This window comes from Eucalyptus grandis, chromosome 7 (genome assembly GCF_016545825.1).
Source record: "Eucalyptus grandis isolate ANBG69807.140 chromosome 7, ASM1654582v1, whole genome shotgun sequence".
NCBI classification, from domain to species: Eukaryota; Viridiplantae; Streptophyta; class Magnoliopsida; order Myrtales; family Myrtaceae; genus Eucalyptus; species Eucalyptus grandis.
The window spans coordinates 32,764,921-32,786,889 of NC_052618.1; the positions used below are offsets into that span (position 1 = coordinate 32,764,921).

The 21,969-nt window shown below is 41.8% G+C and overlaps 2 pseudogenes; one reads left to right on the plus strand and one right to left on the minus strand.

The window, feature by feature from the left end:
- Positions 1-483: 483 nt before the first annotated feature.
- Positions 484-1,991, plus strand: LOC120296090 (annotated as a pseudogene).
- Positions 1,992-2,769: 778 nt separating this feature from the next.
- On the minus strand, positions 2,770-5,422 carry LOC120295525 (annotated as a pseudogene).
- Positions 5,423-21,969: the final 16,547 nt, after the last annotated feature.

Sequence of the window (21,969 nt, forward strand, 5' to 3'; positions counted from 1 at the left end):
GTTCTCTTCTTCTCTGAGCGAAACGGATCCTTTAGCAGTTGTTATCATATGATATCCTGCCGTTAGTTCCTTGCAAAAATTAAAGCAACTGAGTTATCCCAGGTCACAGACCTTTAAATTTATTAAACTCGACTTTCCTTTGAATTCTTTTTAGTGAAGGACTCTTCCTTTCTATTCTTCTCTGGTGACAGGAATCCTTTAGCAGTTGTTTTTCTATAATATCCTGCTGTTAGTTCCTTGCAGAAATAAAAGTACTGACCTATCCAGCTCATAACGCTTTAAAAGCATTTAAACAGTTTGTAAAGAATTTAAACTAATGATTTCTGAAGCATCATGGGTAAGTATGGAAGATAACATGTCATTTGTGTCCTCAGCATTTTGCTTGGGGTCTTGTCTTTACAAGGTTGATGCTGCCTTGTTAATTAACAGTTTGCTGTTATGAGTGTTGTCTAGCTGATTACCTGTTCTAATTTGTGTGACCTTATGGAAAGAATTAGCACAAAATGCAGTCAAGTTCTTATCACTACTTTTCTTCTTGACAGGCAGAGTGGGATCCCTGTTTCAGAGCTTTGTCAACACCGGTTTTTGTTGCACAATGGGGATGCTACACAGCATCTTTTTGAAGTCTCAGCAGGTCTTGATTCTCTTGTCCTAGGAGAAGGTCAAATTCTTGCTCAGGTTAAACAGGTTGTAAAAGTTGGCCAAAGATTGTTGGATTTGGGAGAAACATTAGCGGGCTTTTCAAGCACGCCATCACTGTGGGAAAGCGGGTCAGACGGAGGCAGACATTGCTTCTGGAGCTGTTTCCGTAAGCTCTGCTGCTGTTGAGCTGGCTTTGATGAAGATCCCGGAATCCTGCCAGGTACAGCCAGAATGGTAGTAATTGGAGCAGGCAAGATGGGTAAACTCGTGATCAAGCACTTGGTGGCGAAAGGATGTACAAAGATGGTGATAGTGAACAGAAGTGAGGAGAAAGTTGCTGCAATTCGTGAAGAGATGAAGGGTGTTGATATTATCTACATGCCCCTCACAGAAATGCTCAAATGCACTGAGCGAAGCTGACGTGATATTCACAGGCACAGCATCAGAGACACCTTTGTTCTTGAAGAGCATGTGGAGACTCTTCCTCCTGTTAGTTCAGAGTTGGGGGCCTGAGGCTCTTCGTTGATATATCTGTTCCCAGGAATGTGGGTTCTTGCGTTGCTGATGTTAGCACTGCACGAGTGTACAATGTTGATGACCTTAAGGAGGGTCGTGGCGGCCAACAAGGAGGATCGCCTCCGGAAAGCCATGGAAGCTCAGGCAATAATCTCCGAGTCTAAACAATTCGAGGCTTGGCGGGATTCATTAGAGACTGTTTCCTACTATTATTAAGAAGCTGAGGGCTTATGCAGAAGAATCAGAGTCGCGGAGCTAGAGAAGTGCCTGTCAAAGATGGGTGATGACCTACCGAAGAAAACTAGGCGAGCAGTGGATGATCTCAGCCGAGGAATAGTCAACAAGCTGCTCCATGGACCAATGCAACACTTGAGATGCGACGGAACTGATGGGCGTACTCTGAACGAGACCCTTGAGAACATGCACGCTCTTAACAGAATGTTCAGCCTCGAGACAGAGATCTCTCTTTTGGAACAGAAAATCAGAGCGAAAGTCGAACAAATCCAGAAATGAGCTCCATTACTGAATTCTTCTCACATAACTTCTCTCTTACTGCCTCGGAAATTGGAATAAGAGGATTACGTTCCTCACCTTGTCAAAGTTTTCGCTCTTCACTTCAAAGGTAGATGACGATTGCAGAATACCGAGGGGGCGTCAACGGCAAATGACCCTCGTGTATGTGGGTTTGCTCTTACTGCTGTGTACGTTCGTTCGGCTTTGTAGGATAAGACGTGAGGGATTTTTGGCGCGGGCTTGGTATGGATATCGAGTTATCATTCGTGGAGCTGGATTGTATGTTATACTGCTACTGTTGTAATTAACCAGTTGATTTTCAATAATTGATGTGCTGTAGATTGGCAGTCATCATCTTATCATCATAACCCCGGTAGGCAGACGGTATATCCGACCGCCAGTGCAAGTCAAAATCTCAAAAGCCTGGAAAAAGACCAAACGGTGAAATGAACCTTCGCGTGGAGTAAGACAAAAGCACACCCAAGCACACTAGAACACACAAATCTTCTGCAAAGATACTGACAGAGCAAAAGATCAGAGGCAAGTTAATCTTTTAAGGGAAACTCCAATCATAATGCAATGAATACACAGGAGAATTCGTAGCCGAACCCGCGTAATAATGATGCTAATATGTTAGAGTAGATAATAGCTATAGGTAATGAATGCAAGACGAGAAAGATGAGGCAGCCAAATAAAAAGGGAAAAGAAAATTCCATTGCACTAACAATTCATTTACACGTCGTCCCTTAATTCACACAATTCAAAATGGAACCCTGGCGTCAATGTCAAACCTCCTCCTACCGAGCAACAAGTGTCAATGTTTTAACCCAGACATTTCACAAAACCGCAAGACATGTTTACCAGCTAATACAATACACTACGCCCCCAATTTTTCGAGAAGTTACTGCACGCGCCCGTTTTGGTTTTAGACCGGTGCACAACATCTGTCGCTTCGTGTGGGATCAACATGATCCAACGGATCAGGCGTATGTGGCCTATACGGTCCGGATGTGGCTAGCTAATGATTTTCCTATTTTGGTGTCAAACTATTTTCTCTTCCAAAATGTACTTTTTGACTGTCGAGCAGAAAATCAGGATTCAGAATCTGGCGTTTTCAAAGGCCATGCAAGTCGCTTACTCGACCCAGCGACTTCTTCCCAATCGCCGCGCCAACCGACTTCGCCGACGGCGTGAGCGGCTCCCCACTCGCGTCGACCGTCGCCGTCGCCGCCGCCGTCTCCGCCCTCTCGCTCCCTCTCCCCCGTTGCATCATCTGCCGCATCTCCAGGGCTTGCTGCCTGCTCCAGTACAGCTCCGCCAGTTCGGCCTCCAGCTCCCTCACGAACTCCTGCGCCGGCTCCGAGCCCGACTGCATCAGCAGGGCCCGAGCCGACGCCAGCATGTGATAGGCGCTCGTGTAGTCGCCGTACTCCGTCAATCTCCTCGACTCCGCGACGGCCCTCGTCGTGACGAAGAGCTCCTGAGCTGCTCCACCCTCAGGTCCGATGACCGGACGGCGTGGAGCCGTGGAACCACGAGCGCCCGCTCCGACCCGATGACGGCCTCGTGCGTCGCCGGGTCCCTGTAGCCGCATCGCACCGTCATCACGTGGTGGGACCCGACGGTCGAAGTCGGCACCCGCAGCTCCACGAGCGGCTCCCTCTCCTCCTCGGCGTACAGGTCGCCGAGCCGGACCGACCCCCTGGCCGAGCAAGGCGGGCCGCCCGTTGCCGCACGAGTAGACGGCGGCGACCTCCGCCGCGTCGGATCCGGACGCGAACCCGAGCTTGATCGTCAGATCCTGCACCACCACGCTCAGCAAGCCGCCGACGCACTTCGCGAAGGCATCCTCCGATGGCTCGGGACCGAAGCCGCGGCCGCCGCTCTTGCTGAACCCGGAGGCGTGGACCGGTATCTCGACGTGGGCGAAGCGCGTGGACGGCACGTGGCTCGACGCCTGCCTTTGATTCTCGCCGCTGTAAGGGACCGTTTCGTCCTGGCCATCGGATAATAAGATGATGCTGGCTACGGGATTTCTCTCTCGCCGGTCCTCGAGCACCTTCGCGGCCTTCCTCAAGGCGTCCCCCGCGCTCTTCCCCTGGCCGCACGTGAGACGGTCGACGACCCGCCGAGCCGCGCGCTGGCCCTGAGCCGTCATCCTCCTCAGAGGCAGCAGCCGCCGGGGAGCCGCCGAGAAGGCTACCAGAGACAGACGGTCGGCCGAGCTGAGCGAGCCGATGACCAGGCGCATGGCGCGCTTCAGCATCTGCAGCTTGGCGCCGGTCATGCTGCCGCTGGTGTCGAGCACCGCGACGAGGTCAATCGGCGCGCGGCGCGCTGGGTCGAGGCCGCTCCGCGTGGCGGCCGCGGGGGCGTGCGCCTTGACCCGCAAGGCGACGACGTAGGTGGCGCAGCTCTTGGACAGGGAGACGACGGCGGACTGAGGCAAGATCTTCACGTCGACGTGCGTCGAGTCTTTGGAATTCGTCATTTGCGAAACGTCGGCGCACGACGGAGTCGGGTTGACGAAGAACCCTGAAACTCTTCAACCTCCTCCTCTTGCTCTTCTCCTTCTTCTCCTTCTCCCTCGTCGATCGGAACGAATCTCGCCCCGTACTTGGGGGACAGCAGGGACTCGTCATCGTCGTAGCATCTCGAGTAGGCCAACTTAGGCGAAACCGGTTCTGGCAATTTTGGCGTGGTAGGTCTCGCGGCTCTGGGTGAAGCAAAGATTCGATCATCTTCTTGTCCTCGAGCTTGACTGATTCGGCCCGTGGCGATGGCTGTGGTGGGTCTAAGTGTGGCTGAGAATCTCCCGCGGTGGAGGTCCTTGTGGATGGAGAGCAAGGGGACGTCGGTCCAGGAGGCGTTGCAGATGGGGCAGACCAACGCCCCGTGCTTCCGGACGTGGGCGGCGATGCAGGCGAAGTGGAAGGCGTGGCTACACTCCGCTGTGTATATCGCCGCGCCGCGGCCTGTCTTGACACTGCCGAAGCACACCCCGCACGTGGTCTGGAACACAACAAGCACGACGTCAGAAGACTGATTAATTAACGAAAACGATTTACAAAAATGATGCGACGTGTTCTAATTACGCGGTCCAAGAGGGGTTCCTACTCTGAACTTGAAGCTGTTCTTGAAGAAAGACAACTTGAGCGGAGACCGCGGAGACGAAGAGTTGGAGCCAGGCAGCGATTTGGGCGTCATCTTCGTCGACTTGGGAGTGGAGGTCTTGCACTCGAGCCTCGGGGTCTCGCTGTGGCTCACGCTCGCTGTGCCGGCAGCCGGAGCCGATCCTGGAGCCGTTCGGCATCGAAGCAGGCTCGGGGTTGAAGAAGACGGAGGCGGAGGTTCGCGGGGAGCCTGCACTCGCGGCGTGGTGGGGTTGCTCCCGCCGGACAAGAACCCTAGCTTGGCGGCGGCGCATTTACGAGGGCTGGGGCCTGGGCTGATACTCTTCCGCTGGTGCTGCTTCTCGAGAGCCTTGGATTCCCGGTCTCGAGGGATGGTCGTGCAGAATGCTCTTCTCCAACCAGTGCCCATCTTCTGCGCAGTCAAGAGAGAGAGAGAGAGAGAGAGAGAGAGGCAGAGATAAGGAAGACGAAGAAGAGGAAGGAGAGAGGAAGGAGAGATCTCTTTGCTTCCTCTTTTGTTTAGGTACTTTATTGAGGGTGGAGACAAAAAGTGCAAGATCCGATTTTGGGAGAAAGAGAGAAGGAAAAGGGGCATCATATGGGATCGAACGATGCGAGCTGAGGATTATATAGAGACAAATTTATTAATATGGGCTGGTGCACAATCAAATCCATATATCAATTTTTGGCCACTACTTTCTCTAGTCCCTCTCTCTCTCTCTCTCTCTCTCTCTCTATCTCAATGCACGCACTGTTTGTATTTTGCATTTTGTATTGATAAACCCAAAAAGATCTCTGCATAAGAAGCAGAGGCCGGAAATCTACTCCCACCACTTCTAGTCTCTACAGTTCCTTCAGCAGCCTCGCCTCTTCTCGTGAATGGCAGTGCAGCAGTAGCAGAGGGAGAGGAGGGAGTTTTATCCTTTGGGATTTCGACGCTTTATTATATTCATCGAAGGTGTGCTCTGCAGGGATTCGTTTTCTCAAAGCAAATCTCAAACTACAGTACCGATTCACAAAAACGATGTGACGAACTGAGTATAGTTAAATATTTCGAGAGAGATGCGCATCGAGCGAAATGCGACTTCAATCGAGTTTGTTTGCTTGCTTGCATCAGCGCTAACGTGCTTTGGCTTTTTCTCTCTCTCTCTCTTTATGACTTTTTCTAAGTTGACAGGCATGTGTTGCGGGTTCGCACGTTGACGTAAGCCGTCAAAGATGGTGCGTGGGAGCGTGGGCGCTGGCCACCGACATTAAGATGAGTGCTCAGGTTCTGTCCGTGGGGAGCACTTGGTCGCCCTCGCGTCCTCAAAGCCCACTAGTCGCCTGCGATCTACGTGGGACACGTGAACTGAACGGCTGCAATGCATCTCCTCCGGCGGACTTAGAATCCGAATTAGAAATATTCTTCTATCCATGCTCCTTGTGACCAATGTTATCGCCTCAATAGACAAATACGCGTTTAGACTCGAGTCTAGTGGATCGAATTATTCACATTAGTTGATTTTGTGGGACCCATTGTGTTAGTGGCTATGGTTCACTTGATTTGCTGGACCATTGTCTGGGTAAAAGATTTCCTTTCGAAGATACTTCTACTTATGAATAGTAACCATACATTTTGCGCATTATTTCTCTCGTTAGGTATCCCCGGAGTATGGCTTCCCTCCTATTAAAATAGAAAAATCAACTTACCTTAAAAGAGGGGCTTCAACGGTGTAACTTTATTATAAACGGATTCAAAAGTTGACTCCCATATCATAGTACTTCATACCGTGTGGCATTTATTTTCCACATTGCTTTTATACACGATTCGCCCCGTTCTAAGTGGCAAATCTGTGAAAAGGATTCCTCAAATCATATTCAAATAATGACCCTTTTTTAGATAAGTTTTATATTCAATCAATTCCTAGTATTTATTCATCCAATTTAGGATTTGGGATATCACAAACCTCCCCCTTCTTCAAGCTTATAGCACTGGCTACTTGCATGTGTCCTCATACATTGCTTCAATGGTACTCCTGCTATATAGGCATGAGCATGGTTCCGGAATAAACCCGAAACCCGAGAACCATATCAATAGGAACTTGTAAGTTTCAGGTTCCAAGATATGCGGGATTAATTTTCATATTTCAAAAATAAGGAACTTGTCTTAATGGTAAGGATCCAAGTTCTTAGTTAAATGAACCCGTAACATGTAAGCCGTAACTTAGAACTTTGAATAAGTTTTAATATTTTTCTTGATTCATGTATTCGTACAATCTTGCGATATCTTATATTGTTTTGATGATGAGTGTATAATCTTGAAGTACTAGTTTGACCTTTCATTTTATGACTCAAACTTTTACTTTATTAATGTTCATATATTTTCGCGTGTCTTTATGACCAGTAAATTATAGTAGCAAGTGGTGGTCATTAAGGATTTTAATTTACCTTAATCGTTTAATTAATAATACAGAAGTTCCATATAGAACTTGGAATCGCTCACCCCTACCGCTATTGATTCTTGTCTCCTTGATGTCCTCAAAGTTGATCAATGAGTTGCACGTCATCCATCTCTCGTACTCTAGTCATCACTCTCATCACTCATTAGATCGATGTGCAATCTAGTATATCCCCTAACATGATATCTATCGGAGGAGGTTATATTTTCATACTATTTATGGCAATCTAACTTGATTTGTGTGGTCTAAGCATTAATGGTTAATGATCATATGGAAGTGGGGTAAATGACACAAATTGTCCATAAATTATGGCTCAATGTGCAATACCATCAATGTAATTTAAATTTATTTGATATATGCCATAAACTTTAATCTAATGTGCAATATCATCCTTGAATTTTTAATTTATTCAATATGATTCTTGAATTTTTTATGCATGTTTAATTTAATTCATAAATTATATGAAAATGTTCAAGATAAATTAAAATTCAAGGACAATAATATTTACTTGAGGTAAAGTTTAGGAACCGCATTAAATAAATTTAAAATTCATGAATTATATTAGATCATTCGTGTAATTATTTTTTAGGATCAAGTCTCAGCTTAATAATTAAGCCATTGTCATTTTTTATCCTATTTAAGAAAAAGGTGTGGCACCTAATTAGCCAGATCTTGGTAACAACTTTTTTGAAGGGGTGAAATGCAGTGGTTTCCCTCCTCGGAAGGGGACAAGCACAGTCACATTATGACTCCCTCTTTAGGGTTTTCTTGCTGGGATGGCCGCATAATTCTCCCTCCCAAACAGAAAGGACCACAAAAGAAGAGAATGCGAAGCCAAACGATAAAACAAAAAAGTCACATCATGATGCATGCCCGTGTAGTGCGCCTTGTGCAGCGTAGGGTCCTCGCTCCCAGTCTGAGGACTTCCTTCCATGCGAATCCGACCGAGGAAGAGGAAGGAAAGCTACTGCAGTCGTTGCCCTTGGTATGGAGGACGGTCGCGGGTGTGGTCATACGTTGTGGAAATTAACGTGACAAATGTCACAGGACAGCGAGAGAGGGACATTCATTCATTCATTAAACAGTTCTCGCAATGAAAGCAAAACATTAAGGACCCTGACACGGCCAGGACCGTGCATGACCAGTTCAATCTAGTTTCCTAATGCAGGCGTAGTTCCTAGGGTTTCTGGGTCCTTGCCGCTTCTCGATTCTCTTATCATGTCCAAATCATGCCGCAGTCGCATTTACCACAGCCAGTCCCATCATCACCTCCTTCGCGAAATACTCGAAAAAGTTTTAAATCGTTTTTCATCAACGCGGTAGTAGAAAAACCATAAAATAGAATTTGACCGAGCAAAGCTAGGGCGGGGCGACGGGGTTGCGCCGGAGTGGAGGGTCCCTTCCCGATAAAGAGAGCATCGCAGCGTGGGGCGGTTTCCACGACGTTGATAGCAGGAAGAAAGGCCATCAGGCCCCTGGGAACGCGACCTATAAATTGGCATCGAAAACAGTCAATAATTCCGACACGCACGTGGGCCCCCTCGAAGACTTTAACCCCTACGACGACGACGACGATTCCTAGGGGGACCTAATTGTCCGAATTGTCAACTCCCTCATGGGAATTATAAAACCCGATTATGGTCCCGAAATCGCAACCTAATCACCCCTTTTCCGCTCGAGTTAGGCAGGGGAAGAAGGCCGAGGGATAATGGCTTTTGGGTTAACTTTAGTTGTTGGGGTTTAAAGCACTAATCGATTTCATTATCCCTTGCGAAAGACGAAACTTCATTTGGATTTTGGTCTTTGGAGGGTAGGCTTACTGAACTGTCGCCCGAGCTCTTTTACTAAAGGGGACGGATTTCTTAGTTCTACCCCTTAAAGGGGTTGATAATCTTTAAGATTGCGTAACGTGGCTGGGTTATGATACAAAGAACCAAAATAAAGAACACTCCGTGATCAACAAGCAAAACCAAGATCGATTTTCAAAGTTTGATTATAAACCAACGTTGTTTATAAGCTGGATATTAAAAATATCAACTTATTGTCTATTACATCGCTTTATAAATCATTAGTAATATTTTTTGGTGTCGTGTTCACAAACGAAAGTGATAATTTACAGCTCTTGGTCAAAAGATGCTACCATACTTTTTTCCGGTGCTTGACAAGCACTTCATAACTACGACAGCTCTTCAAAATTGCAGCAATTACCGTCAATGATATTACTTGTCCCATGTTGGTAGGCATGTGTTGTTTTTGCACTTTGACATAAGCTGTCAAAGCTAGAGCTCATCTTGTGGGCAATGGCCACCGACCTGTAAAATGAGCACTCAAGTACCTGCCCATGGGAAGCGCGTACACCGAACTCATTGCATGACAACCCTTGATCTTACAGGATCTATATGCGAGGTCTACATGGATCCACAGGATAAATTTATCGGTCTAGTGGACCTAGGTCCAAGAGACAAATGAAATGTCTTGCTGCCTGTCGCCAAGGTTATTACATTAATGGGGCTTAGATTGCATATCCGCATCTGTGTTCGAGTTTCGAATTCAAGAGATTGAGTTAAAATACCCATTATTTCTCCTATCAGTAGATTGCCCCCAAAGCATGGGTTCACTAATCCTGCTAAAATAGAAAAATCAACTTGACTTAAAAACATGAGCTCGCACTGCGTAGCACTTTGTTATTAATGGATGCAAAAGTCGGCTTCCACAGCACCAGACTCCTCAGTGTTACGTATGTCATTTCTTAGAATACTGGGTTATTGTCTATTACCTCAGTTTATAAATCATAATTTATTGAATTTTATTTCTTTAATAGGTGTATTTCATGTCCACGAACAAAGACTACGAAAGAGACTACTTGGTACAATTTTCACACAACTACAGCAAGAAGACGGTACGGACCATTTCACAACATGTCATGTATGCTTTGTGTAGCTGTTGCCTACGCATCGTTTTGGAGGGAAACGCATTTCCTGGACCCTCATAAATTCATGCTCAGAATTCATCCAATCGCTGCAATCGATGAGGAAAATTGCAGGAACCAAAGCGTCGCATTATTGCACGCGTTAAGTGTGCAAGAAGTTTGACCAAAGAAAAAAAAGACGAAAGTATGCAAGAAGGTTTGAAAATGGAAGGAACCTGGAGAAGCAAAGTACCACTACCCACCGAGAACCTAATATCTTCAAAACGAAGCGGTACATGCACGCACATGACTCACGCACATGCGAAGGAATCGGCGTTTAAAGTAAATGCATCGCAGCGAGGAGCGAAAGTACATCATTTAGAGTACCAAGGGAATCAGTTGCTTCAGTGGATGGATCTTCTTTCCCCATGTGAAGTGCCACTGCGTGCTTGTAACCCTAAAATAAAGGATTTAACCCCCCATAAGAGAAGACTTGAAAAAATGGAAGGGGGAAAAGAATGCTAATTCGATTTTGCAACGTCTTTCTTTGTTCCTTCTAAGCTCTCGTGGTTGTTCGTGGTTCACAATAAGATCGAGTGAAAAATGGTTTAAACTACTAAACCACATTTGATCAAGTGGTTTTTGATGTTTTGGTTCGATTTGAAAGTACTTTTTCAAAAAGAAAACATTCTTAAATCATACATAATCTTTTTTTTTTATCTCGTAGATAATTTCGAAAATTTCAATTATTCATGCATGATAGAGGAAGAAGATACACCCTTGACATGGCTAGCTAGCATCCTAGATCCATGGCATTATGGTCTGAAGAACTTTATAGGCTTAGGTGTTGAAAATGAACCAATACTTGTACCTAGAAATTTCCATTTATTGCTTTGTTTAAAAGAATCTAATCATATCGTTATCATGTGAACCGATAAGTTTCAAAATAACATATGATACCCTCTATTCTAAAAACTTCATGAAAGGTTGTAGATAAGTGATCCATAAGCTATAGATCCATCCCTAAAGTGTAGGCCATTGATTGGATCAAACATTTGAAATCAGACAAGGGCATGAGGACTGTTTCTTTCCCCTAATCCTGAGCTTCTGCTAGTAGCTAGGGCAAGTTCCCCTCACATTTAATTAAATTCAATGGATTTTCCCATTACATATGCTCCTCGGCCAGTACTTGGGTTTCTTTGTCTATACTAGCAAATACACACACATGTGCCAAAACAGAGATTGCACAGAGATAGTCAACGATGTTCTTTTATTTATGATTTTTCGATTTTATGATGATACAATTAATTACAGGTTTCCTCAATAATAAGTATAGGTTATTAAGGAACTTTTTAGGCAAGTATTTATGCTCGAAAACAGCCTTTAATTTTACTTTATGTATATAATAGAGGATATTTAATTGGCACGATCTTGTTAAGCCACATAAATGTTTTTCAATTTGTTTAGCTTCATGAAAGAAAGAGGAAATCGACGTTGAGAGAGAGGCTTAGAGCCATCAGAGCCCAACACAGGTCTAGATGACAGTTCAAACGCGAAATCAGATTTATTTCATACTGTTTAACTTGATTTAATTCGCATCAACTGGAATTTGGGATTAGGGTTTGGGAACAGATAATCAAGATCCGCTTCCCATTTTCTGCAAAACTCATAAAATATTAAAACGGTCCTTTCCACTTCCCGGACAACAAATTTCTTCCTCTCCTTCGAAAAATTGAGACGATTGGGAGCTCGAAATAAGTACTAATCAGCGACTTCTGTTCAGTCTCTTTATCATTTAATATTCGCACCATGATCAGACACCTCGAGTCCAGGCTAGGGGAGCTCCAAATATTCTTATTTAATCTAATAACTCATCATTAAAGAAATAATAGTGCAATCATCTGCCGACGATTCTGATGATTCGGTAGGCCTTAATCAAACCACTTAAACAAATGACGATTGCCCACCCCAATCATGTTGGCTGAGTCACTATGATTGCAACCCGGATTAAAAAATAAAAGCCCTAATAACCTCCACATCCGAAGCTCCACAATCTAATACAATACTGGTCAAAAGGGTCTGATGAAAATGTGTGCGCAAGTGGCGAACTGTCGAAAAGAGATTTCCGAGCAGACGGCCTACGCGACATTATTCTAATGGGTCACCAGCAGTTGGTGGTTGTGGTCACATGGATGATGGGCTAATCAATGTTTATAGGTTCAAATCCGATGGAGCATGGAATTAAATAAAAAAAGAAGGGCAGCTTATGGGGAAATAAAATAGGAGCTTGTCCTTTCTGGTTTAGTCCGTTTGTTTTTTCGATTTGGAGATGGTGTTGTGCATTATTAGGGCACATGTAATGGGGACTTGGAGAGCTTGCTTGGATCTCTGACAATGTTGTCATGTTTAGCTTAAGGACAAGATTAGCATGAGGAATGAAATAGATAGTGGGAAGAGATGACCTATGGAATAACGAATCATACGATTCTTTGCTCGGATTAATTAGAGATTAATGGGGTCGTAATCTTATTTATTTATTTATTTGTTTTTTCACCCTTTCCATGTTATGTGAGTCCTTTTCTTTTTAATTTTCTTTATTTTCAGGTAATGTGCACTCTTTCGAATGAACATCATCACGGGTCGGGCGGCTCGACGGAGTCTGATACGCCCGCCAATTCAGTGGGCGGACTAGACCAAGCCCGATAATTGGGCTTTTGACACGTGGCTTTTCTGTTAGTCAAATGTAGGCCCATAAAAGCCCAAAATTTTCGCGTGATGTTACCCACAATGTTTTTCACATGGTTGACGATCTTAAGGAGAAACTTAGAACGCTTCTTTCATTTTCTGTCAATTTTTTTTTTTAATTATCAATGTTTGTTTTCGGCTATTAAAAAAATAACAGATTTTTTTCCTAACGTTCTCTTTCTAGAAAAGGATTTTTATAGTGGTAAAAAGAGATATAATGCCAAGTTTATTTTTTAAATTTCTCAGTGCAATTAAAGTTAAAAAATTTATTACTAGTTTATAATGCTGCACAGAGAAAGAGAATTATTCGCACTTGCACATAACGTACGCATGAATGCTAACACCCTTCAACAAAATTTGCCTGTTTCCATTTCGAGTCCTTAGGCCATGTGGTGCGTTGATGCAACTTTTACCGCCAGAAATCAATTGAAAGTGATTTGACGTATTGAAAGTATCCGATTATATTTTGTACATAGTCGAAGTGACAAAACATAATGGGCAGAAAAGAATTTTTGGGTCATGTCGTGTCATGATGTAACTTTCACCGGCCTGATATCAATTGAAAATGATTGAATATATCCAAAATATCCGTTATTATTTTGTTCATAGTCAAAGTGACATAATGTCATAGGCGAAAGATCGATCATACTTCCCTCTCCCTTGCGCAAGGCAAGTTGTTCCCCAACTAAATCAAGGTTTTGCTCGTCGTGTCGGCTCAAATCTATGTCCAGATTCATAAGTGACGGTTTGATGACATTTGAAAGCTTGAATATCGCGGAAAGGGAAAACACTGTAATCAGGAGAAGAAGAGCTACGCGGAGCAGCAACGAGTGAGGGGATAATGTCAAGTTCATTTTCCAATTATCAATGTTTGTTTTCTGCTATTTAAAAAATAACAGAATTTACTTATCTAATGTTCTCTTTCTAGAAAAGGATTTGTATAGTGGTAAAAAGAGATATAACGTCAAGTTTATTTTCTAATTTCCCAGTACAATTAAAGATAAATTTCATTACAAGTTTATAATGTTGTACAAACAAAGAGAAATTTTCGCGCACGCGTGTAATGGGCGCATGAAAGCTAACGGCCTTCAGCAAAATTTGTCTGTTTGATTTCGAGTCCTTAGGCCATGTTATGTGCTGATGCAACTTTTATCGACCAGAAATCAATTGAAGATTATGATTCGATTCCTTGAAAGTATTCGATATCATTTTGTTCATAGTCAAAGTGACAAAATGAATAGGACGAAAAAGAATTATTGGGACATATCGTGTGGTGATGTAACTTTCACTAAGTGGATATCAATTAAGAATCATTGGATATCTCCAAAGTATCCGCTATTATTTGGTTCACAAATCGAAGTGACATATGTCACGGGCAAAAAAACCGATCGTACTTCCCTTTCCATTGCACGACGCGGGTTGTTCGTTGATTAAGTCATGGTTTTGCCGGTCATGTCGGTTCAATTCTACGTCCTGATTCATAACATAAGTGACAGAGCGATGACATTTGAAAGCTTGAAGATCGCGGAAAGGGAAAGCATCGTAATCAAAACAAGAAGAAGAAGGAGGAACATACGGAGTACCGACATGTCACGGGAGACACTTTGTTCGAATGACCGGGGAACTGCCAGAGCGAGACCGACCGTGTCTTGCATATCTCCCTTTTGATGCATACGTCTTTGTTTGAGAGCGAGTCTTGCGCGTTGTTGCTCTGATGCGGTGCATGCCGATAGTTAGAACCTGTCCATGTTGGTCGGGTCGCATGATTTACACGTGAAGGGGTCTTGTCTCGAGGCTCTTCTGGATTCATCTCTGAACTTGGACGATAGACTTCATTCTTGATAGGCTAGTTGTGGAGGAGGAACTTCTTTCCATCCACGACATTTATAATGATAATCATTATCGTAAAGTCTCGTTTGGTTCAATATCTTAAATGGACTTTAGGATTCTAAAATCCTTTGGACAAATACAAATAGTGTTCGGTTCATTTTTTGCTCAACTTTGGAGCATTTCCAAAGGCCTCTAAGGTCCTTTAACCTAAGGTAAGTCCGCAAATCCTTTGGGAAATAGCATTCTCGAAATGCAAGTCTTGGCCTTGGTCACTGGTTAATCATTTTTCATTTTCTTCATATTTTGCACGAAAAAGTCGAACGGAGGCTATGGCTATCGGCAAAGGGTTCGTGTGACCTTAGGCGACTGTCACCTAGGTCACAACAACCCAGGCGATGCTTAAGGTTGTGTGACCTCAGGCAAGGTTGTTCGATAGTTGTTTTGGTCCGTCGGTGGCTAAACTCCATCGAAATTATTTGAAACTTTGAAAAAAATAGCAAGAGTCCTTTATAAGATATAGTTTTTACTAAACATCATTTAAGCTAAGGTCTTTTCTCAATATACTTTAAAATTACAATTTACTAAATATTATTTATATTTTTGAAAACCTTTTAGTTTAAAAATATTTATATTTTTCAAAGGGTATTTCCCAAAACCGAATCAAATGGGCCCAAGTATCACTCTATTTCCAATTCAAGATTGAGTGAACCAGAAGCGATGGGCTTTGCAGATCTGTCCCATGGGCTTTGCGAATGCCAATTGAATTTTTGTATGGGCCCTTCGAGGACACTGAACGAGAAGTGGAGCCTTTTTCGGCATTCAACGTCTATCAGTAGCTTTAGTTCAAGCTGTTCAGTGCACAGACCAGTTGGGTGGAAAGTTAAGAGTGCTTCACAAAGGCCCGTGACCTTTGGCCCCAATTTGCAAGTTCATCTGTCTCCCACCGTGGAAAAGCGGCTAATAAAGTTGCGGACTAGATAATTAAGATCCAAAAATAAAAAGTTCTCCCATCAATTTGGATAGCTCGATTGCTCAAGTCCTTTAGGATTTACTTTGTCTTGAAACTCCCCATGTGGGCTCTTGTGTTTAAAGGGTTTGAGTTCTTTGATTTGAGTGACATACAATCAAATGGCTACTTTATTTTCTACCGTCTGCCCAAACATTTTCTCCATTAAAATCTCATAAAACATCCATGCAAATTCGCCAAACCCCATCAAATCCTTGTGGACGAATCCTTTTTGAGTCATGGACAATGATTCTGATTTTGGGTATTTTCTCTCGCATCACCAGCCAATGCAAGATAAGCGCTTCTCCTTGGATGGTTGCTAAGACAGATTTCAAGAAGATTTCGATGGTGAATCCGTCTTGGACGAAGAAATTGAGGAAGGGATGATCAGCTTCGTCACAGATATTGACGATAAGCCATCGTCCATAGCTAACCATTCAAGCCCTTGTCGCCGGATTTAAAGATGAGCCTCCATCCATGGCCAACCACTGCTCCGCCTCTCTAGATTCGTGGAAAGGTTGCTGTTCAGATTTTGAGGAGGCACAATTTCATATCTGGACCAACGGCGTTGCCGGCTTACATGGAGCTTGACGTCACATCAGGCTTTGCCACCGGAGGCATTGGAGGCATTGACGTTGTGTCCATGGTCTTTGTGGTATGCTTCCTTAAGAAAATATTAAATAGGCTTATCTTGTTACATCAGCAATAGATTATTCTATTCAGCTCTCGTCATGTATTCATATAGGTTTCACCTAATCATTCTTCACTTCCTCTTTTCAATTTTCTCAAGATTTTCAAGGAGCGAAGGTGTTTCTATATTTGAAAGTGTCTCTCTTTTCGCTCTGCAAAGGTATCTCTCTCGTTGCAACCAAACAAGCCTTCGTCGTTGCCTCTAAGAGCCCCGCGACAGCTTTGGCTCATCGTTTACATTCGACGAGCTCAGATTTGCTGGGTTTTTCCCCTCTTTCATGATTATATTGTGTCTACTTTAGGAGGATCAAAATATGTCAGGGGATTCGGTCTACACCATAGGGATAATTCACTGCACTCTGAAGCTTGACATCATTATGGTGAAGTAGGAAAACTTCCCCGTCCGTATCCAATCATCAACAATGGGACTATTAACTAGTAAACTATACTAATATACCTAAATTCTAAAGTTCTAAAATATGTAATAGATATAAATGCTAAATATATATATTGAATATATATTATAAGATAGAAAATATTCGAATATATAAATAAAAATAGAAATAAATAAAAAATAATTTGTTGTTATTTTTTTGTTATTATGAATTTTCTTTTTATATTAGAATTCGAATATTGTTTTAATTTTATCAATTTAAATAGTTTGGTGTTTAAGAAAAATAACTTTTATATGATAGATATTAGAAATTCTATTTACCTTTATCCAATCTCCTCAATGGAATATTTATCCATCTCTCTTATATCGACTTTATTCAAATCTTGTGTAGGAACTAAACAAGAATATGATGAATTTTAGCCTATCATAAATTTTATTCTAACGACCAAAAAACGTAGCCTAAAAATCCCATGTATTGCACATGCTAACGGAAAATATAATGGAGGGTCAAGGTTATAACAAAATGAAAGTTAAAGGAATAATATGTAAATATTGAGAATTTGGGGGAAAGCGTATTCTAACCCGATATTCGAGACAGTTTTGTGCGATTTCCCCTATAGTTATATTGAATGATCATTTTTTCTCCTGTTGTTTGAATGTTTTAATGCCCCTCATTTTGGTAATCTCATTATACAAAATTAAAAGTTCGTTACTACAAGGTTGTTATAAATTATTGTGGTTACAATTTTGAATAAGAGAAATTCACTTGCGTCAAGAGAATAGGCTCATGATAACAAAACCAACATTTGCACACCTTTAGCATGTTTGTTTCTTTTTGTTGTTTGATAATTTAGAGCAGTTGTAAATTTAAATATGACATATAGAAGTACTAAAAATATGCTTATGACTCTAATATGATGTGAATAGTTTCTAACAATTATGATTTAGGAGTAATACTATATACTAGGGACATGCCCGCTAGTTCGTATAAAGAGGCGAACACATATAATTTCACTGAGAGACTTTAGAGTTAAGAAAAAGGTTTAGAAGTTACAAATGTATTTTCGACTGATGACAAATACTTTTTTCGAATAATTTTGGATATTCTAATCTTCTCTTTGACATATGCCTTGAATGCATGCAAACCACCTTGTTCACATAAGGGATAAGGATTTTATTCATGTATAAACCATAATATCGAATGAACTTGACATAATGATTATATTAGAAATTATTACATTGAAACTATTGTTACAAACAAGCGGATTGATTTCATAATATGCAGAATCCTTTTATGTGTGAGTTAGAAAATAACAACTATTCGCCATTGTAAGTGCTAAATGCTAATGTTGCTTTATCCTGTAGACTAAAGTCCAAGCCTCCATTCGTTTCGCGAAAAATAATTTCCGAGAAAACGTTTTCCGGATTTTCAGGGTAGCCCACTCTCGTGGGGGGCTACCCGGGCCTCTTCATTTCCCCGAACCCAGCCTAGTATGCTAGGAGAAGGGCTTCATGGGGATCTGAGGTGGGCTCCCCTCCCGGGAGGGTTTGGCGGGAAGCCCAATGGGGACGTTATCCCGTAATCCAAGTTAAACTACCTAAATGGTAGCTAACTGGGCACCTTGGGATGCCCGATTTAGGGTGAAGCAGTTTAGGGACTTGCTCAGGTCCAGATTGATTTCATAATATGCAGAATCCTTTTATGTGTGAGTTAGAAAATAACAACTATTCGCCATTGTAAGTGCTAAATGCTAATGTTGCTTTATCTCGTAGACTAAAGTCTAAGCCTCCGTTCGTTTCGCGAAAAATAATTTCCGAGAAAACGTTTTCCGGATTTTCAGACATTTGTTTCACGGAAAATGAATTCCTTGGGGAAAATGTCTTCCATGAAAGGAAAAAAATCTTATAAATTAGGGGAAAATGTTTTCCACTTTTGAAAAGTGGAAAACATTTTCCTCTCTTGATCTCTCTTATCTCACACCTCTACAAATTCTCACTTCCTCCTCCCCTTTCTTAGTCTTCCTTTCTTTTTTATTCGAATTATTTTTTAATTTTCTTTTTCTTTTTTAATTCAAATTATTTTTAATTTCCTTTTTCTTTTCTATTTCTTTTCTATTTCTTTATTTTTTCTTTTCTTTGTTTCCCATATTCTTCTTTCTTGGCTAGTCATCACCAAGCAAAGCGAACCTCAAGCTCGCACTCGCACTCTTGCTTATCCTTTTCTTTATTTACTATACTCTGCGGTTGTACATTACTCAAGCAAATTACTCTACATGCTTTGCTTCTTTTTCTTTTGTTTATTGGAACACAAAAGATGCAGGGGGATACCACCCACCTGGTGGCGCCGTTGGCGGCGAGCTTCTCCCCTAACACAAGGGGAGGAGTTTGATTTATGGGCGTCGCAAGGGTGACTTACTCGGGGCACGAGGGGTGGTGGTGATTCACGTGCCTCCCAAGGGTTTACTCCGCCACGCTGTTGGCATACGGGGCTTCCCTAGGTCATCAAAAAAAAAAAAACGTAGGGGGATAACAGGCCACTCAACGGAAAGTCTCTCATTAGGGCTGTACATGCTTTGCTTCTTTTCTCCTTTGCTTCTTTTTAAAATCCATATGAATATTTTTTAAAGTAGATGAGCATTTGGTGACAATGAGGGAACAAAGATATGAAGCAAATTTGTCTAGATTTAAAGGCAAGTTCATATTTGATGAATTTAATGGTCGCAAGTGATGCATTACTAAGTGGTGAAGTCTTAGAAAATATTTTCCGAAACATTTTCAAGTTTTAGCTTAACACTAAAAAATATTGTCATTTTCGAAAATGACTTCTGAGAAAATATTTTCCAGAAATGGCCCATTTTCTGCAAAATGAACGGACCCTAAGTATGTGGATTTTTTACTACAATGCATGCCTGAAAACAAGTAACGATATCATGCTGACAGAGTTTTGAAAGGATTGGAAAGAGACTATCGATAGTTTGAAGATTGTCATGCAAGGCTGCAGCTTTGAAATATTTGAAAAAAAGTAGTACTGTAAGTTTGAAAATTTAGCAAAGTAACATAGTCCCGCGAAGTTTACGCACAACAATTACTTAGGCCCCGTTGGAGTAACAGAGATGTGAGAATGTGAATAAAATTAACGGAATTGGAATAGATACTAAGGTATAAGAATGGTCATCAGTCTCTAAAATACCGTGTTTGCTAACTTTCTGGAATAAGATCCACAGTTTGAATTTTAGTTGGAGATTGCCGATGAAACTATAAGCAATATATTTGGAAACACTTCAAAAATTGAAAGCTGGAAATGTAAAGATTGGGATTGGGATTATCCATATTTATTTTAGATGACGCATGACGATATTGTGTGAAAAAGTTTCAGGTTTAAATATTTACCGAGTTTGCTTTATATATAGTTGAGATGATTATACATAGGACGTATAGAAGTACCGATGAAATACATAGTTTATCAAGGAATAAATATCGACAACTACATTTACAATAACACTCCTCGATACCCTTGACTATTCTCGAGCTCGACCAAAACCCTCCTTCGTCCTAACCTTTAGTCAATTCGTCCAATTTAGCACCGTGTACCTTCTCAGTCAATATCTCCAACTATTTAGAAATCTCCCTTGATTCCTTGGACAGCTAATCAGCAAATCTTCAACTTATAATTGACTAATTGCAATTGGGGCTATCTTTTTCCTCTAGAACTCACTCCTCGTTAGGTAGAGTTTGAGAGAGAGAACAAACAAGTGGGTTTAATCAAGTTCCTATCTTCTAGGACTGAAGGACGAAATTGAGTTCAAAGACCGATCTTTAATCTTGATTTTCTGGTTTAGTTTTCTTGAAAGTCCCCACATAATCTGAATATTCATTATTTAGTGAGAAAGATGGTTACTTAAAGATGATTCCATGTTGGTATGAATGTACGACTGGAAAAAAGAGTAAAAATGAAATGGACGGTTCATTTAAAGCCAAACTGCTGTTTTTCTAAGACTTAACAAGATAGCCTAAGAACCGAATCTTCTAAATTAAAGAAACCCTAATTGACGGGCTCGCATGTTGATAAACCCTAGTAGGTAGCTAGCTAGCTAGACAATTGGTGTCCACAAGAATTGCAGTATTATTTGACAGCTGCACCTAAATATGAGACCCATCAACCCTAATGCAGATCCAAGGAAAACCATCATAAAGTTCTTACCCGCCGATCTTAATCATGATTTAAGACGGGTTAGTTACCTAGGATAGATTAAAGAAACCTCAGTGGAAGTGTCAACGTGTTTAAAGAATAGTTAGCTGTTACTTGTAATTGATAGTCAAGGCATTGTCGATCGCCGGTGGAATTTTTAAGTTTTGATAAGATGGATTGATGAGATTATGTACCGACAAGGAAAGCAAAACATCCCCACAATATCGTTGTTCATATAAAATCTTGTAAGAACAAGAATGTGCTCCATCTTTTGGGTTTGAGTAAATATAATGATATTCTGGTTCTTCGAATTGAGGGCAAAACATTAAGACATTGTGTTCGTCCAATGGATATGTTGTAGAAATCATTTTCCCTAAATGTTTAAACTGTTAGAAAATGGGCAATAATATTTTATAGCATGTGACTTATTAATCCCTCTTGTCATGCAAGCCAATCTTTACACGCACAAGACAGGTTGTGGACGAAACTGTATTAACAAGATAACGGGCAACAAGGAAATGGGCACAATAAAAGGAAGAACGGGCGAACAATGTATTTATAGCATATGACTTAACACTCCTCTTGCGGGTAAGTCGGTCCTTACATGCGCAAGACCGGTTATGGATGGAATTACATAATGGAATAATTGGTGGGACATGAAAATGAACAAAATAATACGGATAGCAAATAGGAGAAAATCGAGAAGGCAGTGCTTAGATTAGAACCATTGACTTGTGCTCTGTTATCATGTCAAATAAATCATTTTTCCTTAAACTTTACACTAATGAACTTATGTGGGCAAGATCATTATTCAAAGCTGCCTTCAATTTGTTTTTAATTAGTAGTGAGGTTGGATATTTAATATCTATTTTCTTATATGCTAAATCTTTACAAAGACAATGACTTGGATTTAGCTGTAGTGAGACTCCCCAACAAATGCTCAATTCCGTATAATCATTCA